The following is a 24,861-nucleotide window of genomic DNA, read 5'->3' on the forward strand; positions in this document are numbered from 1 at the left end:
ATGTTTTTTAAGGGTATAATCCTGCAATTCATAGAGAAATAAGTTCTGAAAATTGAATGCACAACATAGTCCTTTGTGCTGGTCTCAGACTATAGATAGTGGTGCTATTGGTTAGAAATGCCTGGGGCACTCACATGGGACCATGGCAAGCCCCACAGACATCTTCCCTTTTGGAACCAATGTTGTAGCTGGACAGACTCTTGTTCTTTGCATGATTGTAAGATGCACTGCAGCAATAACCATCAGGAAACTCTGGGAAAAAACAGGTTTATTATTCACCACTCCTGAAGAGTATAGTGTGCCTGAGGCTACACAGCGAGGTGTTACTGAGAGAGGAGGAGAGAAAAGAGAGTGTGAGTGAGCATGGGCTTGGGGTTCTGCTTTTATTGAGGTCCAGGGTAGGGATCTAGGGTTTGTCAGTTTCACTATTTGTTGAGATTTAAACAAGAGCAAGAATTAAAGCTTGGGAAGGGAAAAACAAGTGGCCAAACTGAATTATCTGTCAACCAAAGATTTCTAAAACAAAACTTTAGGAGTAGGGCGACCTGCCTCTTTGTCTAGTCTGCAGTGTGTTTGAGACAGCTGTCTTTGAAATGGATGCCTCAGTTACAACAAGCAAGCAAGCAAGCAAAGAAACCTGTCCCAGGCTTATATACTACACTTAGTTACCATAGTCAACAATACTGTATTATAAACTTCAGAGTTGCTAAGAGGCTAGATCTTGTTCTCACCACAAAAAAAGAAATGGTGATGATGTATCATGACAGAGCTGTTAGCTAATGCTTTAGTGGTAGTCCTATTCCAGTATATAAATGTATGAAACCAATACATTGTTCACCTTAAGCTTACACAGTTATATATCAATTATATCTCAATTTAAAATAATTTAAAAATGTAAGTTTAGGATATGGCCCTGCTAGTCCCCTTGAAGGTGTCTACCCATGAAAATGAAAATGTATGTCTACCACAAGGATATACATAAATTTTCATAGCAACGTTATTTAGAGTAGCCGCAAACTGAACAATCTAATGTCTATCACCAGGTATATAGATAACCAAAAATGTGGTATATGCCTTTAATGGAATATTGGTCAACAATTAAAAGGGATGAACTACCAATAAATATTACACCATGGATGAACCTCAGAAATGTTTCACTAAGTGAAAAAAGCCCAATTCAAAAGAAAGCATGTTGTATGATTCCATTTTATGAAATGTCAAAACAAGGCAAAGTTATAGAGACAGAAAACAGTTATATGTTTTTGAATGGATGGAGTTGGGACTGAGAAAGCAATTGCAAACTTTGCAAATTAATTTCAAATTTAATTGCAAATTTATTAATTTTGCAAGTTGCAAATAATTGCAAGCATAAGGAAACTTTCAGGTGATTAAAATGATCTAAAACTAGATTGTGGTAGGTGTATAAGTATAAATTTACTAGAATGCATTTGAATTTTATACTTATATGTGAGTGAATATTATGGTATGTAAATTATCTTCTGATTAAGCTGTTAAAAATTTAAAAAATGAGAAAATAGAATACAAATGCAGGAAATGTAAAAGTGATGTGATTTCCTCTAGAAATTTTTTTCTCATTGTATTTGAAAAACAAGAGGAAATGGATGATTTTTTTTATGGAATTCATTTATTCATTAAATCTTTATTGAGCACCTGTTCCATTCTATGAACACAGTCTCTCCCTTAAGGATTTTCTGTTTTATTGGGAAGGAACAGACAATAAACAGATCACCTTTGTTTATTATTATATGCAATCTGGCGATGTGTAATAAAAATGCAAGATGGGGGCCGCCTGGGTGGCTCAGTGGGTTAAAGCCTCTGCCTTCAGCTCAGGTCATGATCCCAGGGTCATGGGATCGAGCCCCACATCAGGCTCTCTGGTCAGCGGGAGCCTGCTTTCCCCCCTCTCTCTGCCTGCCTCTCTGCCTACTTGTGATCTCTGTCTGTCAAATAAATAAAATCTTAAAAAAAAAGCAAGATGGTATATAGATAGAATAATGTGGAGGAAGGGGTTATTCCAAGAGAAGTAGGCCCTGTTCCTGCTATTGGCTCTGGAGCAGTGGATCAGAGGTTTTGCTGAGTGGGGGAGATGAGCTGTAAGAAGAGTGCTTTGAAGCTCTCCCCAAGTTGACTGGCTTTACTTGGAGCAGAGTGCAGGGGATGTTACACCCCAAGATAGTGTCAGAAACAATGGAGATGTTGGTGGCAAGCAAGTAAGGAAAGAACTAAGAAGAGCACTCTGCTGGGACAAGAACAAACCTCAAGTCTTTTTGTAAAAATTACAGCTGGAAGGAGGCTTGAAATTAAAGGGATTTCCCCCCCTCCAAGTAATTTATGCCCCAGGGGCAATTACTGGAGACTTACTGCTAGGTGTGATACCACCAAGGGCAGACTGCTTAAGAAAAAAGTGAAAGACTGACAGCCTAGCTAAGACTGCTCTCATCCTAGGGTGACTATGTGTGTGCCCAAGGCTGAGCCTTTGGGGAAGTGATGTCATGGGCTGTCATCAGGCATTGCTGGAGGAATCAACTTTGCACCAAAGTGAAAAATAAACAACAACAAGTAGCCCAAGTCTATGTTTGGAGGATCAGTATCCAGAGTTAATATAAAATATTAACATGTTCAGTTTTCATCAAACATTGTGAAGACATGGAAACAAACAGGGAAGTGTAATCCATTTGTAGGCAAAAAAAGCAGGGATGAGAAACTGCCTTGGCATGGGCCCAGATGTTGGACCCATTAGGCAAAATCTTCAAAGTAGGTATTATAAGTATGTTAAAAGAACTAAAATCATGTTTAAAGAATTAAATGAAGGTGTGAAGACAATGTCTTATCATAGAGAATATCAGTAAAGGGAAACGTGTTGAAAAGCACACTCACTGAAATGAAAAATTCACTGGAAAAATTTAACAATAGATTTGAGCTGGCAGAAGAATGAGTGGGGAAATTTAGATCAGTAGAGATTATGCAGTCTGAAGAGAAAGATAGAAGGAAATGAACAGGACCTCAGAGAAATGTGAGACACCATTAAGTACCAGTAAGTGTACCAACATACACATAATAGAAGTACCAGAAGGAGAGCAGAAAAAGGTACAGGAAAAAAAACCCATGACGAAATAATGACTGAAAACTTTCTAAACTTGATGAAAACATTAACCTACATACCAAGAAGGTCAGCAAACTCCTAAATAGGAAGAACACGAAGAGATCCACAGCTAGATACTGTCGACACAAAATGAACAAACTTTTTAGAATTTCTAAAAAATAGGAAGAGAGTTTTAGTTGAGCCCAGGTGAGGACAGCTGCCTGGTATACACAATCTTGGCAAAGAAGAGAGCGCTCCAGAGAAGGAATGTTTAATATAGGGTTATATATGGGTTTTTTTGTTACATCAAGAGTTACAAATTATCATGACAAAAGACATCCCAGAAAATTACAAACTTTATCTTATGCTTTTAGTATGTGCAAGGTACAGGCTCTGGAGGTATGGGAATGGAATTTAGGGAGATTTTTTATTTTTTTTTAAAGATTTTATTTATTTATTTGACAGAGATCACAAGTAGGCAGAGAGGCAGGCAGAGAGAGAAAGCAGGTCCCTGCTGAGCAGAGAGCCCGATGTGGGGCTCGATCCCAGGACCCTGAGATCATGACCGGAGCTAAAGGCAGAGGCTTTAACTCACTGAGTCACCCAGGCACCCCTGGGAGATTTTTCTTCTTATCTTTAGCTTGAAATTTTGACGTGGGGTTATATGCTAATGAAACATGTACAATGTGCGCTTGGTGGAGTGGGGGGGGCGCAGAAATAGACACATGCTTTGCAATCTGGTGAATTCAATCCAACCTTGGTAAAAGTTAAATTATAGCTTCCCTAGGAGCCCAGAAACAGGGCCCACAAACATTAAAAGAGTTGTAAATTTCCTTTATCAATACACCACAGTCAAAATGTTCAGAGACAAAGAGAAAAATCTTGAAAGAAGCAAGAAAAAAATGACTCCTTATATACAAGAGAACCCTGAGTAGCCGCACTATAACAGACTCTAAGCCAGGGATAGGTGATGGTCTAGTGGGACAACGGAAATAACGCAGAAACAGGGATGGAGAAATCCAGTGCTAGAATCTGAATGCAGCAAGCTTTTATAGTGTGGCAATTTAGCCTAGTAACTATGTTAGCCCTTCCCCTCCTTGTACAACTAGTGTTCCAAGGAGATCAAAGCCTGCCATCTGGATATTCTCTGAGGGAGACACTTTGGGTTGACTATCCCTGAGACCCTGACCTTGAATGCAGAACAATACATTTTCTACATATTCTGCCTGATAGGAATATAGAGGGAGGACAAGATCTCTACATTCTTGAGATAGTGATTAACAGGGACATTCAGGGTGTGCTTTCACAAACCAGCCTCACAGCATGTACTATACAAACTTCAATAACCTTAATGGCTAAATTATGACCAGAAAACATAAATGCAACATATAAAATCTTATGGAATGCACCTAAAGCAGTGCTTAGAAGGAAATTTATGGCTCTAAGTGACTATATTAAAAAGAACATACTCTCAAATCAATAACTTAACCTTTAACCTTTTTTTTTTTAAAGATTTTGTTTATTTGACAGAGAGATACACAGTGAGAGAAGGAACACAAGCAGGGGGAATGGGAGAGGGAGAAGCAGGCTGCCTGCCAAGCAGGGAGCCCAATGCCAGGCTCAAACCCAGGACCCTGGGATCATGACCTGAGCTGAAGGCAGGCACTTAACGACTGAGCCACCCAGGCGCCCCCTTAACTTTTAACCTTAAGAAACTGTAAAAAGAAGAGCAAACGAAACTACATCAAGCATAAAGAAATAAAGATTAGGGCAGAAATAGAGGATAAATGACAGACCAAAACCAATGACACTAAAAATGGTCTTTTGAAAGATCAACAGGATTGTCAAAACTTTAGCTAGATTGGTCAAGAAAAAAGTAGACAATTCAAATTACTCAATCAAGAATGAATGAGGAACATCAAGATGACCACTGCTAAAACAAAAAGGATTAAAGAGAATACTATGAGCAGCCTGATGCCAGCAAATTGTGTAATGTACATGAAATGGACGAACTGTAAGAAAGACATGAAAGACTAGAACTGACTATAGAAGAAATAGGAAATCTGAATAACTATAACAAGTAAAGAAATGGAATTAGTAATTAAAAAGTTTTCTACAAAGAATAACCCAGGGCAAGAGGTCTTCACTGGTGAATTCTACTGAATGTTTAAAGAAGATTACCAAAATTTCACAAACTCTTTCAAAGAATAATAGAGTGACACTTCCCTACTCATTTTATGAGGACAGTGTTACCTAGACACCAGTTAGACAAGATGTCACAAGAAAAGTAAGCTAATGTCCAATATCTCTTGTGAATATAGATGCAAAAATACTCAACAAAATACTAGTAAACTAAATTCAGCAGCATATTAAAAAGAGTTATGCATCATGACCAAGATGAGGGATGTATCCCAGTAAAACAAGTTTGGCTTAACATATGAAAATAAATCAATGTACTATATCATATAAATATAGGATAAAGAATTATAGAATAAACTACAACAAATAGTCGTCTCAAGAGATAAGGAAAAAGCATATGAGAATATCCAGTGTTCTTTCATGATAAAATCATTCAACAAACTAGGAATATAAAGAAATGTTCTTAGCCTGATAAAGAGCGTCTATGAAAAACCCACTGGTAACATATTTGATGGTGAAACAGTGAATATTGCCTCCCCTCAGGGAAACAAGAATGTTTATTCTCACCACTTTTATTCAATATTGGACTATGTATTTTAACCAAGTTTATTAGGCAAGGCAAAGAAATATAAGGCATATAGATTAAAAAGCAACAATGAAACCTGTGTCTACTTGCATATGGTGTGATCATGTATAAAGAGAATCCCAGGGTAAATCCACTAAAAAATCTACTGCTCTAATAAACCAATTCCAAAAGATCATTTAAGACATAAACTTAATACGTAAAAATCAATCTGAGTTCTACACACCAGCTATGACATTCTCAAAGTGAATGTAAAGCAATTCTATTCACAATAGTGTAAAAGATTAAAATAGTTTTAAATTTAATAAAAGAAATGCAACTCTTGTACACTGAAAATTGCAAAACCTTACTGAAAGCTTTTAAAGGTCATTATTAACAGAAAGTCAACCCGTGTCCATGGGTTAAAATATTTAATATTGTTAAGATGACAGTATTCCCCAGATTAATCTTCAGGTTCTACATGATATCTATTAAAATCCCAACTGAAGGAGTTAAAATGGCAGAGGAGTAGAGGAACCCTAAGTTTGTCCCGTCCCTGGAACAGAACTAGGTCTCAAATCATTCTGAACACCCAAGAATAAATTGGAGATCTGAGAAAACAAATGCTGCAAGTCTACCAGTAGGAAAGCGACCACTGTTTCAAATACACAGCCTAACCTACTCCTAAAGGAGTTGGAAAAAGAATAGCAAATAAAGCCTAAATCCAGCTGGAGAAGAGAAATAATAGGATTAGGGCAGAAATCAACGATTCAGAAATTTACAAAAAAAAAAAAAAACCAAAACAGAACAAATCAATGAAACTAGGAGCTGATTCTTTGAAAGAATTAGTAAAACTGATAAACCCCTAACCAGACTTACCAAAAAGAAAAGACAAAGGACCCAAATAAATTAAATCATGAATGAAAAAGGAGAGTTGACACCCATCACTGAAGAAATACAATTATAAGAGAATATAATGAACAATTGTATGCCAACAAATTAGGCAATCTGGAAGAAGTGAATGCATTCCTAGAAACATATAAACTATCAAAACTGAAACAGGAAGAAATAGAAAACCTGAACAGACCCATAACCAGCTAGAAAATTGAATCAGTAATCAAAAATCTCCCAAAAGAAGAGTCCAAGGCCAGATGGCTTCCCAGGGGAATTCTACCAAATATTTACAGAAAAATTAATACCTGTTGTTCTGAAACTTCCAAAAAATATAAATGGAAGGAAAACTCCCAAACTCATTCTATGAGGCCAACATTACCTTGATCCTAAGACCAAAGACCCCAACAAAAAGGAGAAGTACAGACCAATATCCCTGATGAACACGGTTGCAAAAATTCTCACCAAGATACTAGCTAATAGGATCCAACAGTACATTAAAAAGATTATTCATCATGACCAAGTGGGATTTATTCCTGGGCTGCAGGGGTGGTTCAACATCCACAAATCAATCAGTGTGATACACCACATTAATGAAATAAGGCATAAGAACCATTTCAGCTTCTCAATAGAAGCAGAAAAAGCATTTGACAAAATACAGCATCCTTTCTTTCTTTTTTTTTTTCAGCATCCTTTCTTGATAAAAACCCTCCACCATTTGGATAGAGGGAACATGCCTCAACTTCATTAAAGTCATATGCAAAAGACCTACAGTGAATACGATCCTCAGTAGGAAAAAACTGAGAGCAGAGAGCCCGATGTGGGGCTCGATCCCAGGACCCTGGGACCATGACCTGAGCCGAAGGCAGAGGCTCAACCCACTGAGCCACCCAGGCGCCCCGAGCCTGTCCTTTAAGGTCAGGAACATGACAGGGATGTCCATGCTCACCACTGTTCAACATGGTACTGGAAGTCCTCACTTTAGCAATCTGACAACAAAAAATAAAAAGCATTCAAATTGGCAAAGAAGTGAAACTTTTATTCTTTGCAGATGACATGAAACTCTATCTAGAAAACCCAAAAGACTCCACCAAAAAAATTGCTAGAACTGATAGAGGAATTCAGCAAAGTCACGGGATACAAAATCAACGCACAGAAGTCTTGCATTTCTATATACTAACAGTGAAGCAGCAGAAAGGGAAATCAAAGAATTGATGCCATTTACAACTGCACCAAAAATCATAAGTTACCTAGGACTTAACCTAACCAAAGAAGTGAAAGATCTGTACTCTGAAAACTATAAAACACTTATGAAAGAATTTGAAAAAGACACAAAGAAATGGAAAAACATTCCATGCTCATGGATTGGAAGAACAAATATTGTTAAAATGTCTATGCTACCCAAAGCAATCTATACATTCAATGCAATCTCTATCAAAATACCATCAGCATTTTTCACAGAGCTGAAACAAACCATCCTAAAATTTGTATGGAACCAGAAAAGACCCTGAATAGCCAAAGGAATGTTGAAAAAGAAAACCAAAGCTGGAGGCATCACAATTCTGGACTTCAAGCTCTATTACAAAGGTGTAATCATTAAGATGGTATGGCACTGGCACAAAAACAGACACAAGTCAATCAAACCAGATAGAGAACCCAGAAATGGGCCCTCAACGCTATGGTCAACTAATCTTCGACAAAGCTGGAAAGAATATCCAATGGACAAAAGGTAAAAAACGGTATTGGGAAAATTGGACAGCCACAAGCAGAAGAATGAAACTGGTCCATTTCCTTGTATCATAGACAAAAATAGACTAAAAAATGGATGAAAAACCTAAGTGTGAGACAAGAATCCATCAAAATCTGAGAGGAAAACACAGGCAGCAACCTCTTTGACCTCGGCAGCAGCAACTTCTTGCTAGACATGTCTCCAAAGGCAAGGGAAACAAAACCAAAAATGAGCTTTTGGGACTTGATCAGGGTAAAAAGCTTTTGCACAGCAAAGGAAACAGTCAACAAAACTAAAAGGCAACCTACAGAATGAGAAAAGATATTCGCAAATGACATATCAGATAAAGGGCGAGAATCCAAAATCTATAAAGAATTTATCAAACTCAACACCCAAGAAAACCCCCAAACAATCCAATTAGGCAGAAGGCAGGAACAGACATTTCTCCAAAGAAGACATACGAATGGCCAATAGACCCATTAAAAAATGCTTAATATTAGTTGGTATCAAGGAAATAGAACTCAAAACCACAGTGAGATACCACCTCATACCTGTCAGAATGGTTGAAATTGGGGTGCCTGGGTGGCTCAGTTGTTTAAGCATTTGCCTTTGGCTGAGGTCATGATCTCAGAGTCCTGGGATCGAGCCCTGCACCAGGCTGCCTGCTGAAGGGGAGCTTACTTCTCCCTCTGTGCCTCTTTTGCTCGTGCTTTCTCTCTCTCTCTCCCTCTTTCTCTCAAATAAATACATTGAATCTTAAAAAAAATAACTAAAATTAACAACCCAGGAAATGACAGATGTTGGCGAGGATGTGGGGAAAGGGGAACTCTCTTATATTGTTGGTGGGAATGCAAAGTGGTGCAGCCACTTTGGAAAACAGTATCGAGGTTCCTAAAAAATGTAAAAATAGAACTACCCTTTGACCCAGCAATTGCACTACTAGGTATCCATCTAAAGGATACAGTGATTTGAAAGGGCACATGCACCCCGAAGTTTATAGCAGCAATGTCCACAATAGCCAAAATATGGAAAGAACCCAGATGTCCATCGACAGAATGGATAAAGAAGATATGCTTAAATGCTTATATATGTGATATATGATACATATGATATATATATCACATATGTAAGCATTTAAGCATATCTTCTTACATATACACACACATATACACACACATACATATGTGTATGTATATATATAAAATGTATATGTGTATATATACATACACATATATGTGTGTATGTATATATACACATATACATTTTATATATATACACATACACACATATATGTGTATATATATACATATACATTTTATATATATATACATACACATATGTATGTGTGTGTATATACACACATATATATATACACACACACATATATATAATGGAGTATATATAATGGGATAAAGAAAGTATATATATATATCATGTGATATATATACACACATATATATGTGTATATATATATATATATATATATATATATATATATATATATATAAAATGGGGAATATTACTCGGCCACAAAAAGAATGAAATCTTGCCATTTGCAACAATGTGGGTGCAACTAGAGGTTATTTTGCTAAATGAAATTAGTCAGAAAAAGACAACCATATGATTTCACTCATGTGGAATTTAAGAAACAAAACACATGAACATAGGGGAAGTGAAGGAAAAATAGAACAAGATAAAAACAGGGAGGGAGGCAAACCATAAGAGACTTGTAACTGTAAGAAACAAACTGACAGTTGCTGGAGGGGAAGTGGGTGGAGGAATGGGGTAGTTGGGTGATGGGCATTAAGGAGGGCACTTGATGTAATGAGCAGTGGGTGTTATGTGGAACTAATGAATCACTAAATTCTACCCCTGGAACTAATAATACACTGTATGTTAACTAAATTGAATTTAAATAAGATTAACAGAAAATCCCAACTGGCTCTTTTGTGGAAATTGACGAATTGATCCTAAAATTCATATGGAAATAGATGGTACCCAAAATTGTCAAAATAATTTTTTAAATAGAACAAAGTTGGACGGTTCACACTTACAATTAATTGGAAAACATTACAGAGTTACAGTATTGAAGAGAGGGAAGGCTAGCATTAGTACAGACATATAGATCAATGGAATATAATATAGAGTCTGGGAATAAACTCTAACATCTATGGTTAATTAGTTTATGGCAAGGATGCCACAGAAATTTAATGTGGAAAGAATAGTACTTCAGCACATGATGCTAGGACAACTAGATATCCACATGCAAAAGAACAAAGTTGGAAACTTAACCAAGGCAAAAGACTTGTACACTAAAAACCAGAAAGCATTGCTGAAAGAAATTAAAGAAGATGTAAATTGATGGGAAGACCTCTTATGTTTATGGATTGCAAGACTTAACATTGGTAAGATGTCAGTACTACCCAAATCAATATACAGATTCTGTGCAATCCCTATCAAAATCCTAACAACTTTTGCAAAAATAGGAAAATCCATCCTGAAAACTTATATGGAATCTCAAGGGACCTTGATAGCCAAAACACTTTTGAAAAAGAAAAACAGGGGCGCCTGGGTGGCTCAGTGGGTTAAGCCGCTGCCTTCGGCTCAGGTCATGATCCCAGGTCCTGGGTTCGAGCCCCACATCGGGCTTTCTGCTCAGCAGGGAGCCTACTTCCTCCTCTCTCTCTGCCTGCCTCTCTGCCTACTTGTGATTTCTCTCTGTCAAATAAATAAATAAAAATCTTTAAAAAAAAAAAAAAAGGAAAAGAAAAACAAATTTGATGTTTTAATAATTTCTGATTTAAAAACTTACTGCAAAATTACAATAATAAAAAAAAAATGGTGGTCCTGGCATAAATAAAGACATATAGACTAATAGAATAGAATAGAGAGCTCAGAAATAAACCTTTGTATATATAATGATATGATTTTTTAAAAATATTTTATTTAGGGGTGCCTGGGTGGCTCAGTGGGTTAAAGCCTCTGCCTTCAGCTCAGGTCATGGTCCCAGTGTCTTGGGATCGAGCCCCGCATCAGGCTCCCTGCCTGGCAGGGGCCTGCTTCCTCTTCTCTCTCTCTGCCTACTTGTGATCTCAAATGTCAAATAGATGAATAAATGTCAAATAGATGAATAAAATCTTAAAAGATTTTGTTTATTCATTTGACAGAGAGACAGCGAGAGAGAGAACACAAGCAGGGGCAGTGGGAGAGGGAGAAGAAGGCTTCCTGCTAAGCAGGGAGCCCGATGTGGGGCTTGTTTCCAGGATCCTGAGATCATGACCTGAACCGAAGGCAGAGCCTTAACCAACTGAGTCACCCAGACACCCCTGATCATCATATTTTTGACAAAGTATCAGTACCATTCAATGGGAAAAGTAGAGTCTTTTCAACAAATGGTGCTGGGGAAAGTGGATATCCACATGCAAAAGAATAATGATTCTTATGCCATATAAAAATTAACACAAAATGGATCAAAGACTTAAATTGTGAAACTCTTAGAAGAAAACATAGTGGAAAATCTTCATGACATTGGATTTGGCAACGATTTCTTGGGTATGGCACCAAAGTATGGGCAACAAAAGTACAAATAGATAAATTAGACTATATCCAAATTTAAAACTTCTCTGCAGGGAAGGACACAATTGACTGAGTGAAAAGGCAATCTACAGAATGGGAGTAAATATTTGCAAGTCATATTTCTGAAAAGAGGTTATTATTCAGAAGGTATATGGAACTTCTAAAACCATAGACGTTCTTCTAAAATATAGACCTGTTAAATGAGATAAGTCTGTCACTAAAAAATAAATACTGTATAATTCTAATTATATGAATTATCCAGAATAGTCAAACTCAGAAACAGAAAGTAAAATGGTGGTTGCCAGGAGTTGGGGGGAGGGACAAATGAGGAGTTGCTGATTAATGGATATGAAAAAGTTCTGGAGATTGGTGGCACATCAATGAAAATATACTTACTACTGAACTGTGCACTTAAAGTGATTAAGTTGGTAAACGTTATGTGTATTTTGCCACAGTTTTTTTTAAAGATTTTATTTATTTATTTGACAGAGAGAGAGATCACAAGTAGGCAGAGAGGCAGGCAGAGAGAGGAGGAAGCAGGCTCCCCGCTGAACAGAGAGCTCTGGCTCGATCCCAGGACCCTGAGATCACGACCTGAGCCAAAGGCAGAGGCTTTAACCCACTGAGCCACCCAGGCGCCCCTATTTTGCCACAATTTAAAAAGTTATTCTTATGTATCAAGACCAGTGAATTTAAATCATGTTCTGGAGATAACCTAATACGTCACTAGCCTAACAAGGTGATAAAATTGCTTGACCACTCACTTTGTATTGCTCACTCTAAATATAAATACTGTGTTTTTGGTATTATGCATTATTTCATAGAATCAAATTTGAATCACATTCTCAATCAAGATTTAAACAATAATTAGAATTGTGAAGTCATCTGATCTGAAGTCAAAGGGACGATAGTGAGTCCTGTCCTTCCAGGGAATAAGCCCCTTCCTGAAAGTGAATATGACCCTTTATATGCTGCTCCAGCTCTTGCTAACTCATTAAATGCAACAACAACAACAACAAATATAGCCAAGTAGATTAGTGGAAACAAAGAGAAATTTCAGATATGGATCCCAGTGTATATGAATTAATATATGACAAAAGGTGTTTTGTGTCTGCTAACAAAGGGTGGTTTCTTTATAAATGATGCCAGAATAATTGAATATTTATGGAATAAATCTAAGCCAGCCTTTTTTCTTACGCCTTTAGAAAAATAACATACAGATGGATTGATGCCTTAAATAAAACAATACAATATTATAAGAAAACTGGAGATGCTATTTCATAATCTTCATATAGGAAAAGAGCTTCATAAGACAGGTGACCCAGAGGCCACTAGTTATAAAAGCACTGACACATTCAAATCCACTAAAATTAATAAACTTTATATATCAAAAATCACTAAAGACAAAACCAAAAGATAAACAGTAAACTGAAATATATGGCATACATGTTACACAAAGACTAGTATATCTTGTTCAGAGTAAAGCAACGGAACCAATGGAAAAATGGATAATCAACAAGATATTTTCAGAAGAGAAAAGACAGATGTCTGATAAACACACAAAAAGAGGGGATGTCTGGATGGCTCAGTTGGTTAAGTAACCAACTCTTGATTTTGGCTCAGGTCATGAACTTGGGGTCCTGAGATTGGGTTCCATGCTCAGCTAGGAGTCCATGGGAGATTTTCTCTCTTCTTCTCCCTTTTCCCCTCCTCCCACTCAGGTGCTCACTCTCTCTCTCAAATAAATACATTTTAAAAAGAAAACACATGAAAAGGTGCTTCATTATCCTTGAGGGAAATGCAAAGTGGAACAATAACTGAAGGAAACAAAACATCCCCTGCTGGTGAAAATGGAGAGGGAAGGAGCCATGTGCATGCTGTTGGGGTGTATATGTGGGCGGGGGGTAAATTACTGAAAGCTTTTTATGAAATTCTTATGGTAATGTATGGCAACAGTAAAAATACATGTGTTCTTTCATGAGTCATACTCACTTTGGGGAAGCAATCTTTTGGGAATAAAAGCACTAATGCACAATAATATATGTACAAAATGTTTATTTCAGCTTTATTTGTGCTGTCAAAAACCTGAAACCAAACTGAAGTTTCGCCTAGAAGGGAAAGGAGTAGTTGAATAAAATAAGATTCAATCGGCTATCAATTATTATGCAACTGTTTAAAAAAACTATGTATATGTAATATATAGAATCAGTTGACTTGGATGAATGTCAATCCTATACTAAGAAAAACAATTCAGAGTAAACAATTGCAGTTTTGTAAAAACAAGTTGTTTTTTGTAAAAGCAACAGAACAAGTTTTATAAAAACAATTGCAAGTTTTGTAAAAACAAGTAACCATCTATTTCTGTTTATATAGCATTATGTTTGCTTTGAAGAAATGGAGAAATGACTTTTTCTTCATGCATCTTTTATAGCATATGTAATTTTGTAATTACATTTTAAAATAAACAATTTTAAATTGTAAATAAATGTTACTTGTCTTTATGTTCATATATTTTTTTTTGGCAAGACAGAATTACCATTTACTAAACTTTCACTTAACTTTTAGCTACTCATTATAGTTCCGCATTTCTCCTGTGGAGAGTTGTGTTTGTGGGTATGTGTTAAATTACCCGGGATGGGTTTTGTTTTTGTTTTTATTTTTATTTTTTTTATGTTTTAATGTATAACTGCCTTTGTCCTTTCCTTCCTCCCACCCTTCCAGGGATGATGGGTGCAAGTGGGCAGGGCATTTGTATTTTTTAAGTTTTATAAGCATTTCTGCAGTCCCTGGATGACAACTACCAAGTCCATAGCTGCAGATGCCCTGATTGAAGCTAGGAATGGTGGCTGGGTTTTAATAAAATAATGCATTTTCCTAAGTAAGAAAAGTCACGGCTTATTTTTCTTGAAATTGTGTTCTCTGGAGGAAGAGATTGCCTTATAATTTTCACAGTTTGTTTAGTAATTTTGTTCTCTGTGAGAGACCTTACGACATTTTAAAAATCACCTCTAGGAGAAATGCTTTGAAAGCATTAGCCAAATTGAATCATAAGAAATACATTTCTGAATCTCATTTTTATTTTTTTTAAATTTTTGAAAAATATTTATTTATTTATTTATTTGAGAGGGGGAGGGGCAGAGGGAGAGAGAGAGAGAGAGAGAGAGAGAGAGAATCTCAAGCTGACTCCTCACTGAGCATGGGGCATGCAGTGGGGATCCTTGCACAGGACTGTCTGAGGACCTGAGATCCAGACCTGAGTGGAAACCAAGAACCCCTGGCTTAAGGAACTGAGCTGCCCAGGTGCCCCTCTGAATCTCATCTTCAGTGAGGTTACCTTCAGCGGTTCTCAACACACTGGGTCGTTCACACCATATGGAAACAGCCCTCAGACTCCTTTGTGGGATTTAGTTTCATTCATTCTGACTAGTCCTTGTTCCCTGCTTACTTTGGAATCTTTCTGCTTTCTGACCTGAACATCCCATTCCCTTGGTTTATAGCAACATCCCTTCCTTCAACTGAACTAATGTGGAACCAGATGTTTCATATGGCTTTTGAAGTTCTAATCTTTGCTTTTGCTCATTAATTATGGTTCATGCTGAGCTACTTGGTTACATGGGTCCTAGGAGCAACTGTGAACATATCTTGTCCATTATAGCAGGCTCCTCAAGTCCCTCACCCAGCGCCACGCTCTGTGAGCAGAGAGACCAGTGCTGGGGCCCCGGCTGCAGCCTGTCTGCCCACCAGGGTGAGGACACAGTGGGCGGGCCCTCAGCCCGAGCCAGCTTCTCTCTGGGACACCACTTCCTGACCCTCCACCTCTGGTTCTGAAATTGTACGCGTCACAAAAGCCACGGCGGACCTGAGGACAGCTACCGGGAAAGGCCCCAGCGTTGCTTTCACAAATGACTCAAGGAAGGGGTGACTTTCACAGAGCCTCCCGCCTTTCCCCTGCACCCCCAAGTGAAGGACCCCCCTGCTCTGCCCTCGCATCTCCCCACTGGCCAGCGTCACACAGGCTCAGGCTCATCCTGCGTCGGTTGTCCTATGCCCCAGTGACCGCTAGGTGCCGACAGAGACCTGGCAGGACGCCTGGCCTCTTCTAGGGCTGAGGGCAACCTTTCCGTGGGTTCAGTTTGTCCTTGCCCAAGGCGGGAAATGAGGGCCCAGGACCAAAGAGTGACCTCAGATCTGCCCCACTCCATCACTTATGGGCATAATGGCTGGAAACTACTCCCTGCTCGCACCTGGGACGTTCTCCTTTTGCAGTCCTCTCCCTGCCCTGATCACAGTGTGTAGGGATAGCTCCACCACTCAGATCCACTAGGATAGGTGCTGCCAACGTAGCTGCCTTTGCTGTCCCTGTGTTCCCCAAAACTACAGCCTCCCTCCCCCAGGTGGTAGTGGATGGCGAGGCAGGTTCTCTCTGGACTGCAGCATAACCCATCATCTAGGAGCACTGTGGGCCGGACTAAGGACAAGGGCCACATTTTAGTAGATGTGAGACTGAGCTCATCATTTAGCCTCTCTGTGCCTACCTTTCCTCATGGACACAATGAGAATTGTAATGGTACCTACCTCATGGGGCTATTCTGGGTATGAAAGGATTCCTTGTTTCTAAAACACTTGCGACAATACCTGGCATGTAGTAAGTACTCAGTATACCTTAGCCATTCCAATTTGTCCTCTTGGATCCTTGCGGTGAGGTCTTAGAATTATTTATTTTATTTGGCGTTCTGCATTTGTAGCTCCTAATTTTTGATTATGGTTTGTAATTTTTCTTTAAATTCAATGGTTTGCCTACTCTTTTTATCTGTTAGAATGGATTCGCTCCAATAAAGTACAAGTTTGGCTTTACAAAATTTTATCTAGGTTCCTTGCTTTTTCAACCGTGTCTAACACTTGTTTGATACTTTTTGATTCTGGTTATCTACACAGCCTTGGCTTTGATGGTGGTGTTGCTGTCCTCTGGGTGGTGACAGCTCTGAGAGTGTATTACTGGAGTCAGTATTTTCTGGGAACAGAAACAAGAGAAACTAGAATCTTATCCCTTCACCCACAGGTAGAAAAGCCTCCCTTCTGATATAAAGATTGGACCCTGGAAATGTAGATTCAGAGATCCTATAGAAAATGCTGACCCAAGCTTTCCCCAGAAGATCCTGTACCACTCAAGTGCACAGTACTGCTTGATAATGGTCAGTCCTGGGCCCCAGGGTTCCCCAAAGCTGACCTGCCACACAGAATTGTGCACCAAGTTCAGGGTTGCCCAAAATTTCCTTCTTGTGTCTGTCCTGCATTTTCTAATTTGTCTTTTTAAATTTTAAGATATAATTCGTATAATATAAATTTCATTCCTTTAGAGTGCATGATTCAGTGTTTTTAAGTATATTCACAAAACTTTGCAGCAGTCACCACTGTCTAACTCTGGAACTTTTCATCAACCCACAAAGAAGCACCATGCCCATTAAAAACACATTCCCAATTCGCCACCCCAACCTCCAGCTCCTGACAACCAACCATTTGCTTTCTGTCTCTAGGGATTTGCCTGTTCTTAACTTTTCATATAAATGAAATCATACAATGGTGGCATTTTGTGTCTGACTTCTTAGACATAATGTCCTGTTTCAAAGTCCATCCATGTAGCCGCAGATATCAATACTTCATTCCTTTTCCGTGGCTGGTAAATGGATAAACAAAATGTGGCAAGCCTCCTTTTTGAGGCATATGAATAGGGAGAACAAAACTGACTTTCTAGGATTGGTGGAACAAGTCCCATGCAATCTATGCCTTCTGTTTCAAGACCGGAACCCCATGTTCTCTCAGTCTTGCCATTTTCAGAGTCCTTTCAGAGTTCAGAGTCCTTTTATTTGCACACTGCTGTGATATGGCATCTCAATTCCTCACCTCTACCCCAGTTGCCTCCCATTGCTACTGGAAAGATCCAGCAGGGATTTACCTGGGCCCTGGCCTAAACTCCTCAAAAGGAGTCACTTTCTCAGCTCAGCTCCAGCCCAGAGATGTGCCTTTGTAAGCAGAGGCTAGGCTACTGAGGCTCCTGCCTATGGGCCAGTGTACTCACAGAGTCCCAGGACAGAGCCGCCAAGGTGAGAGAATGCTGGCTGTCCTGCCTCCACCTGCCACTCACCACCAAGCTTCTTTTCTCCTTTCACCACCTTTAAAAGTGAATTGCTTGTCCTCAGTCCTATTTCTGGGGTTGGGCGTCATGTGTAATTATGACCACAAGATGCCAATAGAGAGCTTGGCTGGAAGTCTTGCCTTTGTTTTCTGGGGCTGACAGCCGCTGTTTTATTTGACCGAATTATATTCATTCCACAACACATAGGAAGCACCTACTATGTCATTGCTTTGGGTGAGACTGGATCATAGAGTTCACAGAATGAGTCAAGCTACAGTAGGTGCCATCTGAACTCTAGAAACAGTTTCCACAGTCCACAATCTCATTCTTCTCTCCAAAGGGATAAACTACAGAAATGGAACCTCCTACAGTGAACATTATAAAGACCCCTAAGCATGTCTAGGTCACTTTTATTTTCCACAGCCTTGTCCCTCCCTGCAGAGCCATGTGTCACAATGCTCTCCATATCACATCATACCTAATTAGCTCTCCTGTGTTACTTCTCTGGCCCCAGAGATGCTCATGTGTTATTGTGGAACATGAGTTTATCCGCGGGCTCAAGAGAAATTCTCATGAGGTCCAAATATTGTGTATTGCAATATTTTCAAAGGCAGGGGTCATGCCTTTGTCATGTTTTATTCATATATTATGTCAATATTTTAACCTACTACTTGCCAAGCATTCTGTTAAATTATGTATATATAATAATGAGTTAAAACAGCATCCTCAGGGGCGCCTGGGTGGCTCAATGGGTTAAGCCTCTGCCTTCGGCTTAGGTCATGATCCCAGGGTGCTGGGATGGAGACCCGCATCGGGCTCTCTGCTCAGTGGGGAGCCTGCTTCCTCCCTCTCTCTCTCTGCCTGCCTCTCTGCCTACTTGTGATCTCCGTCTGTCAAATAAATAAATAAAATCTAAAACAAAACAAAACAAAACAGAACAGCATCCTAACACTCATGGAGCTTACTGTGTTTCTATCTATGCCAGGTACAATGATTAATATATATTAGAAACTTAGTCAATGTTTGCACCATTGTTTCTTTACACTTTCATTGTAATTATATTCAAGGTGTGATAATGATTTTACCTGGCCCATTCTAGTAAAATGTCTGAGTAGCAAAACACATTAATAGCACTTTCAGTGAGCTTCAAAGATTTGACTGAAGGACATATATTTAATAGATTTAAATGTTAGCGAATCTTACTAAGAGGATCACCACGGGCGATTTCAAAAGATTATGATTTAGGGTTACTAAGGGAGGTGAAGGATCCTTAGCATCAAAGGTAAAGACTTTTGCAATGCTTGATACTACTGTCTTTAACATACTGAAGATCTAATATTTTGGCCAGTACAGATTGTAACTTTTCTTTAAATTAGGCGGCTTGTTTAATCTTATTTTCTGTTAGAATGGATCTACTCTGATAAAGTATAACTTTGGTCTACAACATTCTGCCCAAGTCTGGTCATCTTCCTAAGGAGTTTCACAGATGTAGGCGTTTTTTAACCTAGCCCCTGAAAGAATGAGAAAATTCCATTTTTTCCCCTATATTTCCATGTATGTCACCCAGAAATTACCAGGTGAGCCAATATATACACTGAGGTAAAGCATTGGGTTTTGTATAAAAACATTTGAGTTCAAGTCTTGTCTATTCCATTTATTAAATGTGTAACCATTCTAAGAAGAAATATGTTACAGAAATATTGGAAGTACCAAATGAGGTGATTCATGGGGAAAGTGTTTTGTAAAATGACAAACTTAGGTCTAAGATTTGTTGTTCTCAAGAATCATACCAGATTAATTAATAAATTCAGTAAATATTTATTGGGGACCTACTTTGCACTAGGTTCTGTGCTCTGTGCTAGGCACACAGTAAAGATTTCAACACCTTAAACACTAGCAACTAACAGTCTATTTGGGAGGCTCTCCAATGAACAAAGAAGGTAGTCATGCATTGTCAGTGATGTGTTAGAAGAACACAGGATATAGAGTCTGCCTAGTCAGGCAGACTTGTGTAATGGCAAGGTAGGAGAACGTGATTATTGAGAGCATGCTCATTTAAATACTGGGCTACCTATACGACCCGAGTTCTCTGTGTCTAAGTTTCCTTACCTGTGAAAGAGGAGATAATAATGGGTACTCAGTTTATGGGATTGTTGTGAGAACCAAGTGAGTGCATCACATGCAAAGCACCCAGGCCAGTACCTGCTATGGAGTAAGGACTATATAAATGTTAGCTGTGTTTTTTTCTTATTGTCTCTCTGGCCGCAGTGTCAGGTAGAGCTTCATAGAAGCTACGACCCATGTACTTCATCTTGAGTGATGAGCAGTTTCTTAACAGGTGGACATTGGGAATAAGGGGGATGCTGTAAACAGAGAATGGTGAACTTAGGAGGCTCATGAGAAGATGTATAGAAGGAGACATACAGCATCCTGCAAGGAGATTGTAGTTCTTGAGGGGAACCTCACAAGAAGGAAAACCACAAGTGGAGTTGTAGAGATGGCAGGAGCTGCAGCATGGAGGTCATTGTTCATCACGTTTCAGTGTTCAGACTTTGCCAGGTTGGTGATGGGGAGGAGATGTGGAGGTTGAACAAGAGGGAAATGTCCAGGAAGAACCTTCAGGTTTGTGACATGTAGAACTGGGATTATGGTGGGTACCTATGACCAAGAGATACAAGAGGTGTGTCCTAGCCTGAGTTCACTACAAAACAGAGACTGAAGTAAAGCTGTTGTGCTAAGGGTATCTTGAAGACTGCAATTACAGAGCAGCTAAAATGAGCAGAGAAAGGGAATGAGGCAAGGGATGAGAGAAAGCAAATACAAAGCAGCACATTACAGAGATTTCTACAGCTTCTTGAGCAAACAGCTGGTTGCTTGTTCTCATTGGATGTGTCTGGGTAAGCACTATGAGACCACCTTGGTTCAGCTGATTAACTCCTTTGAAATTCCGAGTTGTGTCACCTCACTCCTTCCAGTAATCATCTGAAAGTTGGAACCCACAGCCCATGTTATGGCACTATATCTGAGGCCAGAAGTGGGGAAGCCAGAGTTTCCATGAGTATGATAGGATCAGAACTCTGATGAATCTGTTGTCATTTATTTTTCCTTTTTAATTTTTAAATTTTACACTAGTAAAAATTTTTAAGTAGTTTCAGGTGTACATGGCGATTTGACAAGTTTAAATGTTATGCTATCACTGCAAGTGTAGCACCCATCTGTCACCATAGAACGCTATTACAATATCATTGACTATATTCCTTATGCTCTACCTTTTATCCCTGTGACTTATTCATTCCATAACTGAAAGCCTGTATTTCCCCCTCCCCTTCACCCATGCTGTCTATCCCCCTCCCACTTCCTTCTGACAGGCATCAATTTGTTCAATTTATAGGTCTGGATTCCGCTTTTTGCTTGCTTGTTTATTCATTTTTTTTTCAGATTCTACCTATGAGTGAAATCATAAGGTATTTGTCTTTCTCAGTCTGACTTATTGCACTTAGCATAATACCCTCTAGGTCCATCCATTTTGTTGCAAATGGCATGAGCTCATCTTTTTTTATGGCTGTGTAATTGTCATTTTCATTGAAACAGTTATAAAGAAGGATCAGCTGGAGCTTGGATCTCAGCCCAGGGGATTCCATGGAGCTGATGTTGTTAGTGGACAAGGTGACAGTGGTGACAGCTAGGGAACTCCTTTGAGCAAGTGGCCAAAGACCTGGGAGGCCAAGGACTCCTCTTGTGTAAACTGAAAAGGGCATAAATTCAAGATGCTATGATCTACCCCTTCATACTATAATTTGGAGCCTCCATTTTTGTGAGAACAATGTATTCTTATTTCTTTTCTGGATGAAGAAGCAGTCCTTCATGTTGGTGGCCAGTTATATTCTCCTGAAAAAGAGGGTTATTCTCCTAATGACAGTTAGTATGCCTGCTACTGTATCTGGTCTCAGAAGCATAATTTATATTAATCATCTCCCTCTACAACCACTATGTTTATACTTTCCTTACAATAAACTAGCACCTTGGCTAATTTAGGTTGCTTGCTTGATGGGGTGACCCAGACCTTCATCCCAGAGGGGTATAAAAATGTCTTCCTTTCCTGTTGTTCCACTGACATTAGGATCCCAAAGTTGCAAGATGGGAGTTGCAGCTTCTGGGTCGTTGAAACATTTACTGTGTCATCAAGTGGAAGTGCCTCCCAATCTTGGAACCAGTATCTCAAACCTGGCATAGCTTCGGTTTGCAAGCATGGGGAGACAAAAATTCCACAAGTGGGTCACTGGAGTGATAGTCAGAGGAGCCACTCCTACTACTGCCCTTTAGTTCCTGGAACTAAGTTTTTAAGCTATTCAAGAAAATAATATATAGGCTATGATTTAGTGATTATACTACATCTCAAGATGTTGTAACTGAGCTGGTGCCTTAGCTTATCCTTTGACAGGTCTATCTACCATTGTCTTAGGCTTCCTGATTCTGGGTGATGAGGTACATGGTGACTCTAGGGATTCTCATGTCCATGAGGCCATCGTTGTATCTCCTTTGCTGCAAGTGATCCCTTTGATACTGGGTATTATCATGTATAGTTCAATGTCAGTGGATCAGGAATTTTCTCAGTCTTTGCAAGGTGCGGATGCTGGAAGTTCTACAGAGAAGGCAAACACATATCTGCCTTACGTATCTAATCAGATAGAGATGAATTGTTGCTTTCCCGAAATTGAAAGGGATCTGATGTAATTGATCTTCAACTAGCTGTATGGCTGATCTACCTGAGTAATGGGGCCATACTGGAGACTAATACTGTCCATTTCTACTACTGAAAGTTCGGCATATTCAGCAGTTGTTGGGTTCATGTGTAGTTGGCATATTCCTTTCTTCCATGGGCTCATTGTACAGATACTGGGGAAGCTGAGGAGGGTCATAGGCTTAGATCCACTGAATGAGTTTCTTGTCCACATGGTTGTTAAGAGAGTTCTCTGTGGTGTATATTATTTGGTGGGTATTAACTTGAGACAAATATCTGTATGTTTTGTGTCCATTTCCATAGATCCATCCCTATACCTCTTCCTTATACCCAATCTTCCGGTTTGGGCCACTTGAATGAAGTTGTAATATGACAGCAGCTGTCCATTTCTGGCTAGTGCTAACATACTATGCTGACCTATCTGTAAATCAGGCAACAAAGTTAGGTGGAACATATCAGGCAACAAAGTTAGGTGACATGGGCATCTTGACCACCTACTCATGTGGTTGATTTATACCTTCCAGACCTGCTTGATCCTTATCCCAAATGCATTGCTTCAGTGTACAGGGGGTTAAGTGGATAGGTGTTATAACTACCCAAACTTATGACATTATGGACTTGTTAACACCATGATGTTATTATGGGCATCTCTCTTTGTAAAGTCTCTTGGTATCCTGTGGTCAGGTTCCCAGTGTTGACTGGATGTAGTAACATAGCAGATGTTTTGCAAACAGAGAGTATTTCTCTGCTACAGAGGGCTTGTTATTTCTCTAGAATTCTAGGTGTCTATTTTAGGACTGTCCTATTGGGGACAAATAAATACTGCTCCTCTCTCAGTGGTAAGAGTTACAAGGTGCCACAACTTGTTCTTTAGAAAGATACTAGTGTCTTCCAAGACACACCCTGCCTTTGTTAAAACTTCACCAATATGGCAGGCCTTGAGACCTTGTGTGATTTATTTATCACTTTTTGGCATACAGGCGAACCCCTAAAATTTCAACAATATGGTAGGTCCAAAAATCTTATAGAACTTATTTCCCATCTCTTAGTATGTGTCTTATCCAGGCATCTAGGGTATCTGTCATTTCCAGCTCAATACGTCCAATTAAAATAAAGTGGACCAGAATGATTTTCTGAAGAGTTTCAAGATATTCAAGGTCCCTGTGGACAATATTATGTCAAAGAGCCAGAGAGTTAACATAGCACTCAGGCAAGAGGATGTATGTACTCTGCTATTTTTGACATGCAAAAGTAAATTGCTTTCAATCCTCCCTACTGATGAGTGTCACAAAGAAAGTATTCAGCCAAATCAACAGCTTTGTACTAAGTGCCTGCAATGATGTTGATCTGCTCTTGTAAAGAAAGTACATTAAAAAAGAAAAGTACATCCAGCATAACAACTGCAATCAATGCTCCTATTTTAAAAGTTTATATTAGTCCACTGTCACCAGGCATGAACCACCTGATTTTGCAAAGGCCAAACTGAAGAACTGAGAAAAATGTAAGTGGATCTGTCTAGTCCATCTTTTAAATCTTTGATGGTGACACTAGTTTTTGTAGTGCCTTTAACAATGTAATGTTTCTTTTTATTTAGATTTCTGGAAGGGGAAGTTTTGGGGACTTTGACTTGGCTTTTCCTATTAAAATGGCCCTTTATCCACAGGTCAGAGAAGCAATGGGAGAGATCTTGCAGAATCTAGGAATGTGCATCCCAATTATACAGTCAGGGACCAGAGAAAGAGAAACAGTGTGGGTGTTGACCCTCTATGTGAAGGGTATTACTTTCTGGACCAGGGTTTGCATTAGGTTGAATCACATGAAATTTTCCTAGCTTGAAGAATTTGAAGGACTTCTAAGTCCTACAAATTTGTAACTAAATATCCATGACCTCAGGCCATCAAACCAATGCCCAGAGAAGGTATGTGAATTATACATAGTACTTGAAGAGTATATACATTTCTAACCACTTGTCCACAAAGAGTGTCTT

Source organism: Lutra lutra, chromosome X (assembly GCF_902655055.1).
Source record: "Lutra lutra chromosome X, mLutLut1.2, whole genome shotgun sequence".
Taxonomy (NCBI): domain Eukaryota; kingdom Metazoa; phylum Chordata; class Mammalia; order Carnivora; family Mustelidae; genus Lutra; species Lutra lutra.